Source organism: Embiotoca jacksoni, unplaced genomic scaffold (assembly GCF_022577435.1).
Source record: "Embiotoca jacksoni isolate LCO1_2020_lvr unplaced genomic scaffold, fEmbJac1.0.p SCAF_13, whole genome shotgun sequence".
Classification (NCBI taxonomy): Eukaryota; Metazoa; Chordata; class Actinopteri; family Embiotocidae; genus Embiotoca; species Embiotoca jacksoni.
Window position 1 is genome coordinate 4,907,176 of NW_027185263.1, and position 9,160 is coordinate 4,916,335.

A 9,160-nucleotide genomic window follows, 5' to 3' on the forward strand; every position below is an offset into this window, starting at 1 on the left:
AGACAAACTTTTTATGGCATGGATTTAGGGTTCGATTGATTTACATCTCAAACAAAAGTGCCTGGCGGAGTGGGAAAGCGAGGCCATACAGAGACATTCACACAACTTTTATTAATGATATTTTCATGGTGGAACAACAGAACAGACAATCGGTGCTGGATTTAAAAGATGTCAATAAAAATCTAACTTCATTAATGCTGTAAGGATTTATATGTCCCTTTTTGTAACATGTAATCACTACAGCATACTTAAAGATGGAAATAAAATCAAGCTGAATAAATCTAATATTTTCCATGACCAGGAAGTTATCAGGTTGTGCAATTTAAAAAAAAACTTTTTATCTGAATTTGTGACCTAATCCCACACCAAGCCCCATCTGGATGTCACAAAACTTAAATTTAAGACCACAGATGGATTGTTTTTAGGTTAAATTATTTCAATGTGATCAGTTTATTGTGATGGTATTTGCACTTCAATATTGTATAAATAGATTATAGGATTCAGCAGTGGTTAAATTTCACTTTTGATCAAATAGGTTAGCATTTTGCTAGTCATAGTCAGCTGAGATTGCTTTTCGTGGTTAATCCACACCTGCTAAGAGTAGCAACTTGTTTTTGTTGCAACAGTCCCCAGTAAAGATTAAACTTCTCAAACTGAAATCAAGTCCAAATTATTTCCCAAGGATGTTTTCCAGAATACGTTAATCGCAAAAGTGCTTCATACTTAATAACAATTACGGCCCACACAGGCTGAGTATATTTAGGAAACCGGTCAGGAGCTGAACTTCAACAACTGGGGCACTGTGGGCCCATTACAGGCCTCTGGTGAAACGTAATCACATAATTGAATCTCCACTCCCTCTACCTTGAAACCCTAATTCAGTTACAGGTGCACAAATGTGGGTTTATTTTGTTAGCTACCTCAGATGGTTCTGCGGATGTCTGGGACATCGTGTCTGTTCTGAATATGTTTTTAATCCTTGCCAGGAAAAAAAAAACACAGGACTTCAGAAACACATAATATTTTTAGTTTTGTTTTGAAGAATTTAGATCTACAGAATTAGATAAGTAGAACGTGCAGAGAATACAACTGATTGAATACACAGAGAGATATCTGATTGGCAGAAAGGATTTTTCTGTTTTTACTGTCAATCTCCAGAAATCTGCCTGACTTCCTTGAACCGGCTGTGGTTTTAAGATGCATGTGGTTTTTGGGACTGAAGTGATCGAATTCTGTATGACATGCAAAGAAGACCTGCATGCTTGCTCTCTGTCTAAGGTCCTCTTTGAAGGGTTGCCATCCTCCTTCTGCTCCTTGATTGCTTCAGCACATGTCTAAGGGAGTGTATTTTTCTATGCCTCCCTGTGCTGTTACGAGTCAACCACCATTTCCAAATGAGAACAAAGTGGTCTGGACGTCAGTGTAATTTGACAGCCAGCGGCCAGCGCTGCAAACCCAAGGTCACACAAAACTATGTTTGTGTGGATTTAGTGAGCTCATAATTTACACAGTGAAGACGATTTGACCTCCTTCCTTCGGACCCTTTTGACTGCCAATCTGTGAGTCAGGTTTAGTTGTCTTGAATCACAGAGAGGCTCTCACCGGACTTCACTCTTCTCACATTATGAAACAATAAAAGAAACATGTGTGGCCATTTTTGACGAAAAAATTGAACTAAACACATTAATAATGCGCGGGTACATGCTCAAACATGAGTGAAGCAACACAGCCAACTGTGTCATGGCACATCAACCATTGCTCACTATACCAGTAGAAGAGGGGAAGTGAAGGACTCAGCCAGCCAGCATCTGTTAATCTGCCTTTCTCATTTGGATTTTTTATTGCTGTGGGAACCACTGAAACAGCAGACAGGAGGAGGGTTCGCAGTCCTTGTGCGGCATGAAGTCCACGACCACCACAGTCCCCAGTGGACCAAGAGCGTCTCCAGAGACACAACCTCCAGAGTTGTGTTTGTAAAGGTTCATGTACTCGCTTGGTCCTCCTCGAGCGACGGTTGTTTTGTTTGTGTGATAAATTAACTCGGGGGCCAGTTCTTGCAGAGAAGGGTGTGTTGGTTTCAGTATCGTCAGATCATAACACATGATGTATAGATTGTGGTGACCTTGTCAGTGATCCTGGACAGAAAACTCTATATCTGCAGAGCTTCAAGAGAAAATTCTCTCAAAGCTGAAGTCACAGACATAATCTATTTTAGACTTTTCTGTTTTACGTAGGCAAATAAAAATATTAGGGGCAAGCAACAAACATTTTTTTCAAAGTATGGTTAGCAAATGCTGATGACAAAAAAACCTGTGATTTCCCTTGTCTGTTCCACTCTAGATTCACATTGTACGCTTTTTCACAACACTTCAAAACACATCATACTTTCATACCAGCTGTCCTTATTATTCCTTAGTTTAACAAAAATCTGACGGGGCTAGGGTTTAAAATTCTTTTAGCTTTTATCTTTTGTTGTTTCATGGCGGTCGTTGGCAAACAGCTTTTACGTGTATTACTGCCACCTTCTGGACTGGGGGTTAAAGTTCACAACGCATTGCATAATACGATACACAGTGACACCCTCACAGCTCTTCACAATCCTGTCTTATCCTGTCTATTGCATGAAGAAAAAAATAATTGATTGTGAGGATAGTTGCCTAGGTCTACACGTAATCTATAAAGCCATGTCAAACATGTTGTCTTAGTATATTGTCACCTGCTAAAATTACAAATACCAACACATTTCTAAATAATTTTTTTTTAATTTAAAGATGTAACCGTACTTGCTTTATACCTTTCTAAACCAATAAAGGCAATATAAACTGAAGCATTTTTGTATTTTAATGACATGCAATGGTTAAAACAGTAACAGAAAACTCTCAATGCTTATGCTTTGTAAAAATATGTTGCTTTTCACTCTTTCGAACAAACACAATTTGACCTGAGTTTCAGACAGATTTCTTATTACTGTCAATGCAAAACTTTTATATACATATCACATGCGTCTTCAAGGGAGGATATGCTTACAAAAGTCCAGAGTTTCTTCAAAACAAACGATCAGCAAAAGCTCGGCAGGTCAAGAACCCACGCGCCCTTCCTTCTGTATTTCACAACCATAATAGGCCGTGACCTGTTTGTGCATCTGCTAGAGCTGCCCGTTCTTTCACTAAAATAAGCTGTGTCAATATTAGTGAAGCCGTAAGTCACTGATAACTTGAATGGTTAGATAATACCTTGGTGACAGGAGCCTATTGCCAAATGAGGTGTGTGCAAACACATACGCTTCCGCTCAATCACTCACAAACACACATGTACTTGCTTGTACAGTAAACACAATAAAACCACAAGAAGGGCAGAAACTTAAAGAAACAGAGAAGAAAAGTTAGCATTAAAATAAGAACAACCCTTTACGTTGAGAAGAATCTATTTCTTCATTTCTGTCTTCTCGCTGAATTGTCAGGATAATTCTTAAATTTGTAAGATTTATCCTCCTATTTCTGGTCTTATTCTTTGACTTTTTGGGGTAATTATTTCCAACTTTTCTTGATTATTCTAGACTTCCATTTCTCTGTATTGTTTCCTTTTATTTTGTACTTATTTTGGTAATATAAACTTGGTATGTTTATTTGAGATTTAAGTTTTTTTTTAATTTTTTTATTTTTTTTATTCTCAGATTTTCCATGTTTATTGTGGGTTATATATTTATTTGGTATTATCCCAGATTTGTTTTGCTTAATCCATGAAGTGTATTTATCATCTGCAAAACCATCTATAAATCAAAAAGTTTGCAACTGCTTGTGGTTTTGATTTGTATCATTTACACACTGGTACCGAGTGTTGTTCTCAGTCCAAAGAGTGTGTGATGAACAAGTGACTCTAAATTACCCATATTTGTGAAAGCCGGTGTGAAAGGCTGTCTGCCCGTGTGCGTCAGGCCTCTGACAGCTTCTGACCTGTCTGGGGTGTAACTGTCGAGACTCTTGTGACCCTGAACATGATAAGTGGGCACAGAGAGTGGATGGATGCACATTCTGTCAGCGAGGCTGCCAATAACCCACCAGACGAGCTAACTTTGCAATGCATTCCTGTGATTTCCAAAGGTATCTGGTGTCAAACACCACCCATTTGGGACTCCCAGCTCCCTGAAACAAATGTTAAGGATTACCTCCAAACAGTGTCTGACATCATAGTGGTGTGAACAGCACTTTATCTCCTGTCCTGAGGCGGTTCATTTTGTCTGTGCTGACAGACAGCTCATGTAACCAATCCTTAGGTACTGTGGCCGGCCCTGAGTAATTACTGGGAGCTGGAGTTACATACATAGACCACAAAAAAATATGCTGTGTGTACAAAAATGTGGTGCTGAATTGAAATTGCTAATGGTTTAAAGGACATCAGAGGCTGTAACAAAAATATGTGCCTCTACCTGTTAGAACTGAAACACAGACAGGAAAAAAACAATCATGGGAATGCTACCTCTCACACAGCAGACTGCATGATCCCTCCTTTGTGCTTTCAATGTCTTTTTTTTCTGCTTCATTACCTGGTTGGAGTCACCGGACCAGACACACACACACTGAATTGTTTTCTCTACGTCTTACAGTATTGTTTAAACTCCCACCAGGCCGGCGTCCCTGTCGAGTTCGGGAACTCAGCTGATTAGGTTTGATTAAAGCGCCTGAAACCCAAAACTTGCTCCATGTGTGTCCACTTTCAATCACTCGGGCTCGCACACAAGCAAACGATAGTGCACCAGAGGGAAGGCATACGTAACAAGTCACATCCACGTGTGCTACATGTGTCTCTCCATGTGTGTGGCCTCCCTAAATCATCTCTGCAAAACAAAGGAGCATCTTTGACCTTGTGACCTTTCCACTGCGCAGATTACCAGCCTGAGCCAAGTACAGGATGAGGTATAACCTAAGGAAGCACTTGAAACATCTGGAAAATCTTAACCTCAACTAAATGAATAGGTGGAAGAAGATGCTTGGTTTTCTGCAGTCATTTTGTCATTATGTGACACTCGAAAAGATGATGCTGCTGATTCCAGATGGAGCCAGAAAACATATTTAGTGCACTGACGTCACTTTCACAAAACAATGTCTCAGAGAGCATATATCAAGGAGGAGTGACATATTCCTTAAGCTGGCTTTGCTATGTGTTTACTGCACACTGATGGGTTTCTGTGTCAGGATGTGTGACATGCCAGACATTCAGTTCTCTTCGTGCAATCACCCAATCACAGTTTCACAGTCCTTTTTATAGCACAAAGCTTTCCGTGTGAAAATTACCTGATGGTTTCAGATTTGTCGTTGAACCATAGCAGGCAAAATACCTTTGTGTGTAGGTCAGCAGAGTGAAGCCCTGTCAACAGATTTATGACTGGATTCATGTTGTATTATTGTGGTATTTATGGGAAATAATTCTTGCTCCAAATGTGAATATGCTACAAACAAACAGATAAGCTGTTTCATCAGTATTTTATCGAAAAATATAACAGATGATGTGAGACAGAGATAACATGCAGTGTATTATAAAAGCCTCACAGTGTGAAATGGGTAGTGGGCAAAGAGTGACACCTGTTGGCCAAAGCATAAACAACATGAAAACAGTTTGTGGGGCTCTTCTTACTCTATTACTAGATTCTGGCCTTCCCAAACCTTAAAGGTTGTGACTCTAAAACAAAGCTAGGCTTATGAGATCTGGTCACAGGTTATATTTTTATTCTGGTTGTGATGGCTCAACTAATAAGTAATTAATCTTGCCCAAAGAAGTAACATTTTTCAGCGATTCACCAAAAAAAAAAAAATAGAACAAAGAAAGTTTTTTTGATCTTTTGTTCCCAACTTCCCGAGCTGTAAAAAACTGTGAAGCATTACTGTCATTAGTACTTGTCATTAGGATTTATGAGAGTCACTGATGGTCTGCACACATTAGTAATGCTTATGGATGGGGTTTAAGGCAGTGAAAGCAGGTTTGCTTTTTATCTGTTGAATACAGCTGCCACCTGGTGGACATTGGTGAACTGTGCAGCTGTATTATTTCTTGTTACTGTGAAAAATGATACCTCTTTCTTGGAAAACAAAGGGCCCTTCGTGTTTATTTTAGACATCCTCCAATAAGTCTCACCAATCACACATGATCCTTTTTTAACGACCAGTTGTTGTTTTTTTTTTTTATAGTTATTTAGTATCTTTTTTTTTTATGCTATGGAGCAGAACGTATTACAGTATGTACTTACATCATCTAGGTAGGTAGGTAGGTAGGTATTTACTTTATTAATCCCCGAGGGGAATTTTTTTTAAATTCCTCTATTTTCATCTATTCATCTATTCCTCCATTTGTCAGACTAATACACAGCATGGTGTATGTATTTGGTTATACTATATAATGTAAATTCAAGCCAGAAATATCTTGATTAAAAAAAAGGATTATGTGAAACTTTAGAACTAAACTATACACTGGCATACTTGTATATGTAGAACATATTAGCTGTGCAGTGGTAGATTGTAACAAAGTACACATTCTAGGTATTTGTAGTAAACCCCAGTATCTCTATTTTACGGAACTATATACTTTTTTTCCCCATTACATCTCAGAGAAAAATATTGTTCTTTCTACTCCACTACATGTTTTTTGGCCGCTTTACTTTCTAGATTAGACATTTTCATACTGTTTCTGTCTAGTGGAAACCATCTCCAAATTTAGTCATTTTTAATATGAATTTTTGTTATAAACTGAAGGATTAAATGTTCCTTCATGGTTTGAGAAAATTATCCTCCTTGAAATAAATACGCTATTTTAAAACCCTCTTGGATTAGCTGGAAAACACATCATCAAAAAGCTGAAAGTAGGGCTGTTTTTTGGAACTTAGACATGACATGGAACATTTCTGCACAATGTGATAGGCCTACTTTTATATTTCATAATTTAAATACATTGTGCTGGTAAGACATTATTCTAAGTAAGGTTGTCAGTAAAGGACTTTTACTTACTTTCACTGTGTGGTATTGGCTTATTTAACTATGTAAAACAACGGAATACTTCTTTCACCACTGTAGCTGTGCTGTCAGCTCCTTTCATTAAATAAAACTTGCCCCACCTCCCGAGCAATGATGACTCATGATGTGGAGGAGATGGAGCAGGAACATTTAAGCCCTGAGTAAAAAAAAAAATAGGGCATGGATCACATGGAGAGAGATGGCAACTTTACATTTTGAAAGATAAACTTAATGGCACAGATAAAAACACAGAATACAATTTAGATTAACAAAGTTTTAAGTTTACACTTTATCTTACAATGTTTGTTTTTCTGTGAAACTAATTTTAATAATTCCCATCCTCCTCCAACGTTGCTCTGTATATTAAATTGATATTACGCATTTGTGTTCAAAGGTTATGGGAGGTAAATTTTTGCATTGATCCAGAGTGACACCTGCTGGTGTAACTCCATGACAAATGTCATGCACAACATTTCTGGCAACGTAAATCTATGAATTAATCAGATATCAAATTAACGTATCTGTTAGGCCTTCGTCGTATATGTAGCCTATGTGTAAATTGAAATACCACACGTGAAAAGTCTAATTAAACAGTGATTATATCAACAGTATCTAATAACCTTTAATTACTCCCTGAAAAGAGCTATTTTCAAAAGTGAACTTGCTTTTGCTAAACTGTACTTTTATTACATATTACAAGCTAAAAAAAAAACCACAAAAAAACCCAGCATCCTATTCATTGTAGAGTAAATGTAAGTGCTTTGTGCAATCACGGGGAGTGTTTCATCAGATGTGGCTCAGCACTCAGCCTTCCACGTGTTACAGTAGATTGCTCTACCACAGCAAAGGCATTATTTCTCGCCTTATAATCCAGTTTGAATTATATGTATATATATATATATATATATATATATATATAGTCTAGTTCTAATTACGTTTGTATTTATGGTGGTCTTTTCTCCCATTGGTCCGTCTTGCAGATGATATACACAGACATCAGAGACAGGGAGAGCACAGAAACAGACACACAGAAACTTCAAGAACAGCAGATAATTGAGAAACCATGTAAAGTCTTTTTTTTTTCTTCCCCTCCAGATGGTCTTTCTGTCCTCTCAGAGAACAAGCCCTGGAAATCCCGAACTGTAAACGTGACGGGTTGCATGGATAACATTACCGTAAGTACTCTAAAAGATTGGAAAATGTAACGTTTTCCCATTTTCTGCTTTCTGCAAGAGAAACATCTATATATTTTAAAGGGCCCGTACTGGGAATGTCATCTTTTACATGAAAAATATGTCCTATAGTTCCCTTTCAGCTGTATTTGCAAATGAATTGTCAATGTATTTGTCGATGACATGCATTTTTAGGCACGTACAGGCCAAAATCTAAAAACATCAAGCTGCAGATTTCTGCATGGTTTGTATGTTTGCAATACTACTATCCAGACAAGTAGGGTTGTAAAGTATTTATGGGTATCTCAGTATTCTTAATTCTAAACACACTGCTATCGAAATGTAGCCTATTTATGTTGAATTCAGTGGCAGCATTTAGTATATTTCGGTTAAGTAAAAGTAGAGTGTAAAAATATCCAATTACTCTCACTAAAATATGTTTTTTTTTGTAAAGTAAAGTATTTGTTATAGAGGCAAACACTATTTTGAGTGTTGTTGTTATATCATATTGGACATTGATACTAAATAATGTGGTAGTAGGATGTTGTCGTCGATTGAGCTAAAGCACATTTTTACTACATTATACTGCTGTGTAAAACGTGCCATATTTGTTAAACTCATAATGTAACGCCAGTAGCTGTCAAATAAATGTATTTGTAAATACATGTATTTAAAAGATACTGTATTTTCATTAAGATGTGATGGGTTAGATAATGTGACATTAGGTGGAAATACTCAAGTAAAGTTCAAGTAGCATACCTCATAATGTCCTTCAGCAAATTTCAACCCTAATTGAATGACTAAAAACAAAACAAAAAAGACTTATTTATAATTTGGAATTCACCATTTCTGATTTTTTTTTTTTTCAAAGACAAAAGCCTTTTCTTTTGAGTATGAATAGCCATCCTAAATCACGAAAAATGCAGTTTACGAGGCGCACCTGAATGCACCGTAATAATACTTGCAGAGGAATGTCCCTGCGCATCT